Genomic DNA, 9,611 nt, shown 5'->3' with positions numbered 1-9,611 from the left:
CAGGGGCACCAGGCTGATTTCAGGGCTCTACGGTGATGTTTGGAGATCAGGAGACCACTGCACCTGAGGCTGGTAGACAGGAGACCCCAGGAGGACCTCCAGGGCCTGTAGGACCAGAGCCAGAACCCTCCCTTGCATGAGGAACCCAGTGCCTCCCACTCTACCTCAACGGTCCAGCAGTGCAGGGCATGCACCAGGCACAAGGTTAGGAAATGTCCATCTTCAGGCCAGAGGGTTGACCCTTTAAGAATCATCCTTTCTCCACAAGGGGTTAGAGGTAGAGCCTAGAAGAAGTCATATGGAGGCAGAGGCTTAAAAGACCTATTTCTGCTCTCTGTCTTTGTTGTTGCAGGTTACGTACCTGGAGCTATCTGTGGTTCTCCTTGCCGTTCCTGTGGAATCCCACATCAGACCAGAACGTGACATCTCCAATGGCTGTGCTAACTGGGGCTGATGGGAAATGTAGTCCAAAATACCTCAAGGACACTAAGTTAGGGAAGGCTAGAGCTGCCAATATGGGGCTGAACAAACTGAAGTAGCTTCATCTGACCAAACGTTTAGGAAGATCCTAGGAGAGCTAGCCCATGGACGTCCTGGTCAAGCTGGAACGTGAATGGATGAGGCTATTTGAAATGGATTGGGCAATGAAGCTGGGAAACACCAGGCGGGAGACAAGAGAAAGAGATGAGACTGTGAAGAAGGGCAGCAGGCCAGCCTTGAATAGTGCCAGGGCTCAGTCCCAGCATTTGTTTTCATTGCCAAGGCTCAAATCCCTGGAATTGATGAGCTGATGAAAGTGCCTCTGAATAATAGAGCAAAGTGCATATTCCTCACCCCCAAGTTAACTACACAGAGTCTTCATGTATCAAGGACTACCTACATAAGGGCTTTCCCGAGGCTTACTTGAGACCCACATCTTTTTCAAGAAAGCAAGCATGGAAGTCAGGCAGGAAGAAGAGACTTGCAACAGTGCAGACAAGGCAGGAAAGTGCCGCTTAAACAAAGATCCAGGCAGGGAAACATTTAAAGTAGTTTATCACCAACCTCCATTTTCTTGTCAAAGCAATCCTCTGCCAAAAGCAGTTACTGTATATGTTACTGTATATGTTGCTGTCTTATCATGAAATAATTTAAAAGCCTGTTATCTACTACTCGTCTCAGGGTGGTTCAGTGAGGCTGTTTAGTCAATAATGCGACACATCCTCTCTCATTTTCCCTTGGGCTAGGAAATTAGATGAGGGGAAGAAATCAATGCATGCAGACAACGCAGTAATTTTACCTCATGTTCTCTGTGGTTGCCCTTCTGATACCTTGGCCTGTAGTGGTGCTTTCACTTATGTAAATTTCTCTATGAAGGCTGAATGGTAATTCAAGACACTAAAGCTCTATTAGGCTTCAGAATTAATCCAATGACTCAGCTTTTATATGGCTAACTAAAACTGGAAATAATGGAGGAAAATAGTTTTTAAAAAACACAAACACCAATAGGCAAGCACTTTGGATTACTGCACTGTATTTTGCTTGTATATTACACAACAGCAGTGTGCTGCCTCTTGCATTACATCAGTTTGCTTCTCCTGGGGTTAATTGAGTTTGTCTCCTATCTAAAGAGAACAGTCTAGACCAAAAGACAAATAATTATAACAGGCATCCCATGCACATCACTGAATCGTATCTCCCAGAAAAGAGAGTATCTGGCTTTTAAGCTATCAGTATTAAGCTGACTACCTGGCAATTTTCTATAAATTATAAGGTTTATGATTACACAACCCTTCTGTGCTCCCCAACACTAATTTTTTCACACATTAAGAAATGCTTGATTTCTCAGAACTTTTGAAAAGTCTCCAGTTTGCAGCTGATGTGATAAACCATGAATGATCTTTATCATTCTTTTAAGTTTGTTTTATGATTGACATTATCTTACAGATTTTTATGTACTCTTGTTCAGCTCTTACATGTTTCGGACAAGAACAACTCGTCACATGACAAAATATGGCACGTGGAAGGACTTAAAGTAGTCTCCAAATGGAGCTTGTGAACTACAATTCAGCCACAGAATATTTGCTTATATTTTGTTTGCTTATAGATAACATAGTTTGGGTGATGAGTTACATATTTGCAGGAATATGGGGATCCCACATACACCATATATTATTGTAAGCAACTCTGAGTGTCCTTGACAGATAGATGGTTAGGATATAAGATTCAAAATGCTTGATCAAGTGTGAGATAGGATATTAATACCGGTACTTTCTTTAATAAACCCAACATGCTAGTTACCAAAGTGTATGAGGGCTGACACTGACTGATGTCTGTACTCTAACTAGTGAACCACTGAGGATCCTGTCACAACTTTGAGATCAGATGAAAATGGCTCAAGGTAGTTCTTGCTTTGAAAGGCTATCTGTGAAAAATGATGATTGGCTGGTCCTTGGCTACATACACACCATATATTTAAAATGCACCCCCCCCACCTCACCCCGAAGAATCCTGGTTACTGTGGTTTGTTAAGAATCCTGGGAATTGTAGCTCTGGGGAAAACTACAGTTCCCAGGATTCTTGGCAGAGGTGTGTGCTTTAAATGTATGGTGTGTATGCAGCCTTTTTTTATATATAATCATGAAGTATCTCCTCCCGCACCTTCCTGTCAGACTGCGGTACACTCAGCACATACAATTTTCACATGGATAGTTTGCCCAAACCTTGGCCAAATTTCAAGTTCCTCTTCAACATGTATTAGAACATATGAGCAAAGCAAATGGAGGAATGTAAACATGACCAAAACCACATTTTCCTTGCCATTCCTCCACCCTCTCTGCTCTTAAATTCTCCTTCTGATATTTTCCACAGGCCTCGGGGATAGCATTTTACCATGGAAAATTAATTAGTTGTCATTCTCTGGGATTTTATTTTTATTTGTCTTAAGATGTTTGTCTTTCTTTGGCACAAAAATGAGCTGTTGCATTTGTGAGACTAGCTCAAAGAGGAAATTCTAAACACATTTTGTGAAATAATAAATGGAACATGCTATAATCTGCCATACAACTGGGGGAAAACAATTATATCGGATATCCTCAAAGCCAAATGCACTTTTTAAAAATAAAAAAATAAAAAAGTAGTAAAAAAAAATCAAGAGTCACTGCAGATGCTCAGGTCATGTCACAAAGAGATACATGCCAGTTTAAAACTGTGTTAATGAGGGAGTTTGTAGCTAGTTAAGATGCTACATTAAGAAATGGTTGTGGCCTCTCTCTCTCTCTCTCTCTCTCTCTCTCTCTCTCTCCATATTTCCACATTATCAAACCCTTTCTGCACAAACACTCTATATGTGCCATTTCATTCCAGATACTTTCGCTTGAAGATAATGCAGGTATAAAACTTCTGCAGCCTGCCACCTCAAGAAACAATGAGGGCAAGGACAGATTTGATCTGGACTTGGAATGTCAACAAGATTTTGTTGCAGAACTCATTCGTTGGTTTTGATTACAGAGTTGTATGCTACACTTAGTGATTATATATGAATGGGAGGTGACGGAAGATGCAAAAGCCTTTAGCTGATTGTGGTTTCACTTGCCCGGGAACAACATGAGAGAAAGAATATTTCAAAAGGCCTTGTTTCACGTTGGTTGACAAGATGAAAAGTTAAATAAAAAATATAAAAATATAAAAAATCCCCCTAAAGGTCTAGTTCAGATTATTTTATTCTCCAATGCAGAAACATCTATCTATTCAGGGGCTATTTCAGATTTCATGACGGGAATGTGAAGAGATTTGATCATCAGTGTTTAAAGGCCCACACAGTGGCATTAACAGTTAAATCTCTCCCCACCCCTGTCCATGCAATATACTTTGAATACAGTTGCTGTGGTTAATAAGATCTGCAATAATTAATGTAATTGTACAATAACCTCTCTTAAAAAACTAAACAAAAATACAAAGTCACACCCACATGGGCTGGCAAACCTTTCCTATTTCCTTCATTGTACAATGTCACCTTGCCGACAAAGGTCCGTATAGTTAAAGCTATGGTTTTCCCAGTAGTGATGTATGGAAGTGAGAGCTGGACCATAAAGAAGGCTGATCGCCGAAGAATTGATGCTTTTGATTATGGTGCTGGAGGAGACTCTTGAGAGTCCCATGGACTGCAAGATCAAACCTCTCCATTCTTAAGGAAAACAGCCCTGAGTGCTCACTGGAAGGACAGATCGTGAAGCTGAGGCTCCAATACTTTGGCCACCTCATGAGAAGAGAAGACTCCCTGGAAAAGACTCTGATGTTGGGAAAGATGGAGGGCACAAGGAGAAGGGGACGACAGAGGACGAGATGGTTGGATAGTGTTCTCGAAGCTATGAACATGAGTTTGACCAAACTGCGGGAGGCAGTGGAAGACAGAAGTGCCTGGCATGCTCTGGTCCATGGGGTCACGAAGAGTCGGACACGACTAAATGACTAAACAACAACAACAATAACGTCACTTGTATTCTTATACCCCATTTATAATTTTATCCATTCCATTCACTCCTGATTTTTTATTTTTCTTCTTCTGACTTTATTATCAAAAGGTCCTTGTGTTGAACTTACTTTGCTGATAATGTTTATTTTTCACTTCATGTGCATTGTCCATTTTTGTTGCTCAGTTATAAAGAAACTGGGCAAAAAACAATGCAACAACAACAAATTGATTTAGGTCTTGGGCATATATACCAGAACAGAGCCATGTTATCGTATGGATTACACCGAATGGGTAAATTGGATCCAAATTAAGTATTTTCACATTTATTTCAATGAGATCTAGATTCAAGTAATGTAGCCCAAACCCCAGTGAACTGGCCAGAAAAACCAGTGCTTTTGAGGTATAATCACATTTCATCTGAAACACAGCCTGACTTCTTCCAGTCTTTCCTAAATGAACCCCCTGTTCTGTCAGGAGTTACTTCCTTTGTGAAGAAGGTTCACCCCATACAATGGAGGAGGGTATCCCATCGACATGTGTTTAAAGCTGGAGAAGTTGCAGGTCAGCAGCTGAGTCCTTTGTGCCAGAGATGGCAGGTGCCTTTGCTGGTTTCAACACTTCAATTCAGCCTCTATCAGGTTTGTAAACCACATGTTGGATTTATTTCAATGGCTATGTAAACCGCAACAACACATTTCAAAAGCAAGGCAGCATAAGAAAGCCTCAATATGTGTTTGTGGCTAATTTTATTTTCAAAAGGGCATACATCTGCACCAAGACACAGGATGGGAAAGTGGAGAATGCTGTCTTGGGTCTAGAATCCCCCTCCCAATCCAGTTGCTCACCAGATATATTGAACTACCAAATCCATCAGTTCCAGCCGGAATGGCCATAGTGCCTAATTGTTACATTTCCCCCCACTAACTTAAGCTGCTACAGGGTCTTGGGAAAGGAAATGACTCTAGTTCAAATTACTAGTAACTGGTAGACCTTCATGCCACACTACTTTCCGTCCTCGGTTTTCCCTGAAGTACCCTTCCCTGAAGTACCCTTCCCTGAAGTACCCTTTCCCTTCTACCACCAACTTCTTTTCCTAACCCTGTGATTATGGAATCAACTCAGAATTGGTTGGCTCAAGGCTGTCGCAGGAATCGGGGAAGGGATGCTGAACCCATCACCAATGTCATGGTCCTCTGTGTCTCAAACTATTGCCTGTGGTCTTCTTTGCCTCTGAAACTGTCCTCCCAGAAACAATTTGCGTTGCTTCCTTGGAATTCCCAGCAGGACAGCACGGCATATTTGAAACTGTACACCACACATTTCAATCACAATCTTCCTTTATACACTCAACTGCTAAAACATTTCATTCCATCGTTGCTGCTTAGAAGAGCTATAGCTATCAGATCAGACTGAAGCTTCCTTTGCAAGCCATCAGCTGCTGTTTGCCATGACAGCTCCATTTAAACAGGCTTAGTGGAAGCGTCTAAAATCAACACAGCCAATGAACAATCTACCTATCTGCATATTGAATTCAAATGCCAGGTACTTATCTAAATGCTAAAACAAACAAAAAATGGACTACACATTATTTAATTGAGGAAAGGAGAACATCCTATTCAATTTGCCATTGATCGATTTAAAACTAATTACCACAAGGGTTTCTTATGGTGTAGTTCAGTAAGTAAATACCATTGAGTTCAATGGGACTTCCCAGGATAAGTGGGTATAGGATTGCAGCCTTAATTAGGTCTATATACAAGGGGATGCTACCTACCATTCATTAATCTTACATTGTAGCTGTCATTTGGTAAAGTGGCAGAAATCAAAAGCAGACTAAGCTACTGTGCTATCATTTGATGAACGAGCTTTGAAAAGATAAGCCAACATAGGTTAAATGGAGGATTTACTTCATACAAGAGTGCAGCAACCTTTTCCACAGTAATTCAAGCATCGACATAGATTTCCAAATGGTTTTCCTGTCTTTGCCTTCAATAGCCTCTTTTGGCATGAACCTGCTATGGATTAATCTCCACATCTGAGACCCTCCTTTGGATTTCACCTCTGAGACAGGTTTGGAGAGCAGCAATAATAATTATTAATTATTATTATTACTTATTGAATTTGTTAGTTGCTTAATCTTAGTTGCTCAGTTAATTTCATTGTACACTGGTTGTACATTGACAATAAAGGTTGTATTATTATTATTATTATTATTATTATTATTATTATTATTATTATTATTATTATTATCTTGCCCAGGGCAATCCAAAGCAATTTACAACCAAACAAGGGACGGGGCCTTTTCGTTTGTGGCTCCCTGCCTATGGAGCACTTTTCCCACTAAGGCCTGCCTAGAACAAATATTACTATTTTTGATTTATTTATTTTTAAAAGAATCAGGTGAAGACATTCCTCTGCTCCCAGCCATTACAATAGGGTGTTTGTTATTATCTATTTCTGGTGATAGAGGGACGCGGGTGGCGCTGTGGATAAAACCTCAGTGCCTAGGGCTTGCCGATCACATGGTCAGTGGTTCGAATCCCCGTGGCGGGGTGAGCTCCCGTCTTTCGGTCCCAGCTCCTGCCCACCTAGCAGTTCGAAAGCACCCCTAAGTGCAAGTAGATAAATAGGTACCGCTTTCTAGCGGGAAGGTAAACGGTGTTTTCGTGTGCTGCGCTGGTGCCGGCTTGCCAGAGCAGCTTCGTCACGCTGGCCACGTGACCCGGAAGTGTCTCCGGACAGCGCTGGCCCCCGGCCTCTTAAGCGAGATGGGCGCACAACCCCAGAGTCGGACACGACTGGCCCGTACGGGCAGGGGTACCTTTACCTTTTTTATTTCTGGTGATCTTTGGCTATTGACTCTTTCTTGTGCTGATGCTGATTGTGTCGATTTTTATGGGGTAGGGTGAGGTATTTTATATGTTGCTCTTTTTATGGTATTATTTCAAATGTTGTATGTTTTGTATTTATTGGAAGTCACGTCAAGTCTTTTTTTAAAAAAATGTGTCGGGAGGAAATTCAAGTGATGATTTCCCCAATATGCCTAGTGGTAGAAGCTTCACCAGTGAACTTTTACATGCCATGAACTTGTCACAAAATAAGTTGGCTCCTGTAGATTAGTCTCATGTTAATTAGAGGGGCGGGGGAATCCTCTCAGATACCTCACAGGCAATTTTTAAAAAGTTTTTATCATAATTCATTCACAAGGCAAGTCAGCTAGATCATACGTTGCTTGTTCTGCCAAGAATTGGTACAATTCTACAGTATAATCTCTGGTCACTTTTCAAGTATTCTGTGAATGTTTCTGTCAAAAAGAAAACTGCACAGTAAATAGTCAACATGATTCCCCCTTCAGACAAGATCAGCTCGTCTGTGGGATCACTGTGACACGGAAATAATTTGGAAGAGGAATAATGGTGCAGTGGTGCAGGTGTACACAATTACTGACTGTAAAACTCTCATATAGCAAGTGTTCCCTCATTCATCAGCTGCTAAACATACGAAGCTGCCTCAAACTAAGATAAGATTATTGGTCCATATACACCAGTACTGTCTCTTCAGTTCTCAAGAAGAAACCTTCCCTAGCCCCTATTACCTGAGATTCTTTTAAGCAACAGATCCTGAGGACAGATCTGTGCTTGTAGAGCTGGAGAAGCTTCTGAAAGAGGCAACCAAAATGACAACAGGACTAGAGCAACTCATTTGGGGCTTTTCAGTTCAGAAAAAAGTTGAGTAAATGGGGGTGGCACACCTGATAGAAGTGTATATGTTTACACATAGTGTGGAGAAAGTGAATAAAGAGATGCTAGAACCCAGCATCATGCAATGAAGTTGAATGCTGGTGAGATTTAGGACAGCCTTCTCCATATCATGGAATTCAATGTCATGAAATGCCGTGGCTTTAAGAGGATTAGACAGATTTGTAGAGGGTAAGGCTACTAGTTGCAATATTGAGGTTCTATCTCCACTGCTGGAGGCAGTATGCCTCTGAACATGTTACTGCAAATCCTAAGTGAGGGGTCTGCTCCTGCACTCATATCCTGCTTGTGGGCTTCTGGCGGCAACCGGGTGGCCATTGTGAGAACAGAATTGTTTTAGCTTTCAAATCAGTGGTGGAGGACCTGTGTCCCTTCAAATGTTGTTGGAGCTATAATACCCACCAGTCCTAGCCAGAACAGTCAATGATAAATATTTCAAGCCAATAAAATGTTAGGGTCTGATCTGTTGGTGGGTTAATGTGGCAAAGAATTTTGATTTCTTCTTTTTCTTCAAGCGGGGTGGTGTCTGACTTTTCTCATGAGAAGAGTAATAGTGTGACTATTTTGGACCGACCTATTTCCTTAAAAATATTACGTTCACCCTAGTATTCAATGTGGGTTGCTGTTCATTTCTCCTGCAAAATTCTCAGAGAGATGAACATTCACGACAATGAAAGCAGCATTTTTAAAATGACACTTAACAAGGCAGTTCAGGAGGATCTATATTTCATTCAGACTCTTAGGAAGAGTCTATAAATTGGGCTACGCACATAGCATATTAACAGCCAACAACATAGAGACAGATGATGGCAAATACATGCTTCTAATGCCATCAGTCTAGGATTTCTGGCACCACAGCAATCCTATCTTGATGCAATATTTATGTACTCTATGTCAGGCTTCTGCCAGAATGAAAGCTAACCTCATAACCGAGAGCCACTCATAGCGCTCATGGGAGCAGAATGTGGCAGTTGCCTTGGCTCTCTGAAGTCCTCCAGTACTTCATTGGTTGATAATTCTTCTGCTTTCATTTAAAACGAAGTGATGAGCTCCATCTTGCTAGACTTGAGACTTTGACTGCAGCCTGGACAATCATAATGGGGGAGGGAGTGGGGATTGGCTCAAAAGCACAGCTTAGGTTAAGCCCTGCCACTTGCCAAAATCCTAACATTAATGGTAAATATGACTTAGCTACACTTTTATTACAAGTATTTCAGGGGAAGTGGAAGTGTGCAGAACCAGCATGCACTCATCATGTTTAATAATAATAATAATAATAATAATAATAATAATATGCTGTTGCCCCAGCCACTCTGGCATGTTCTCCTTCATGTCATGGAGTTCATCTTACTACATGTCTGGGCAGCATCAGTGTGTGTTTCATCATCTCAATTCCGCAT

This window comes from Podarcis muralis, chromosome 3 (genome assembly GCF_964188315.1).
Source record: "Podarcis muralis chromosome 3, rPodMur119.hap1.1, whole genome shotgun sequence".
In the NCBI taxonomy this organism is placed as follows: domain Eukaryota; kingdom Metazoa; phylum Chordata; class Lepidosauria; order Squamata; family Lacertidae; genus Podarcis; species Podarcis muralis.
The sequence above is the reverse complement of the archived record's forward strand: the minus strand, read 5'-3'. Positions refer to the sequence as shown.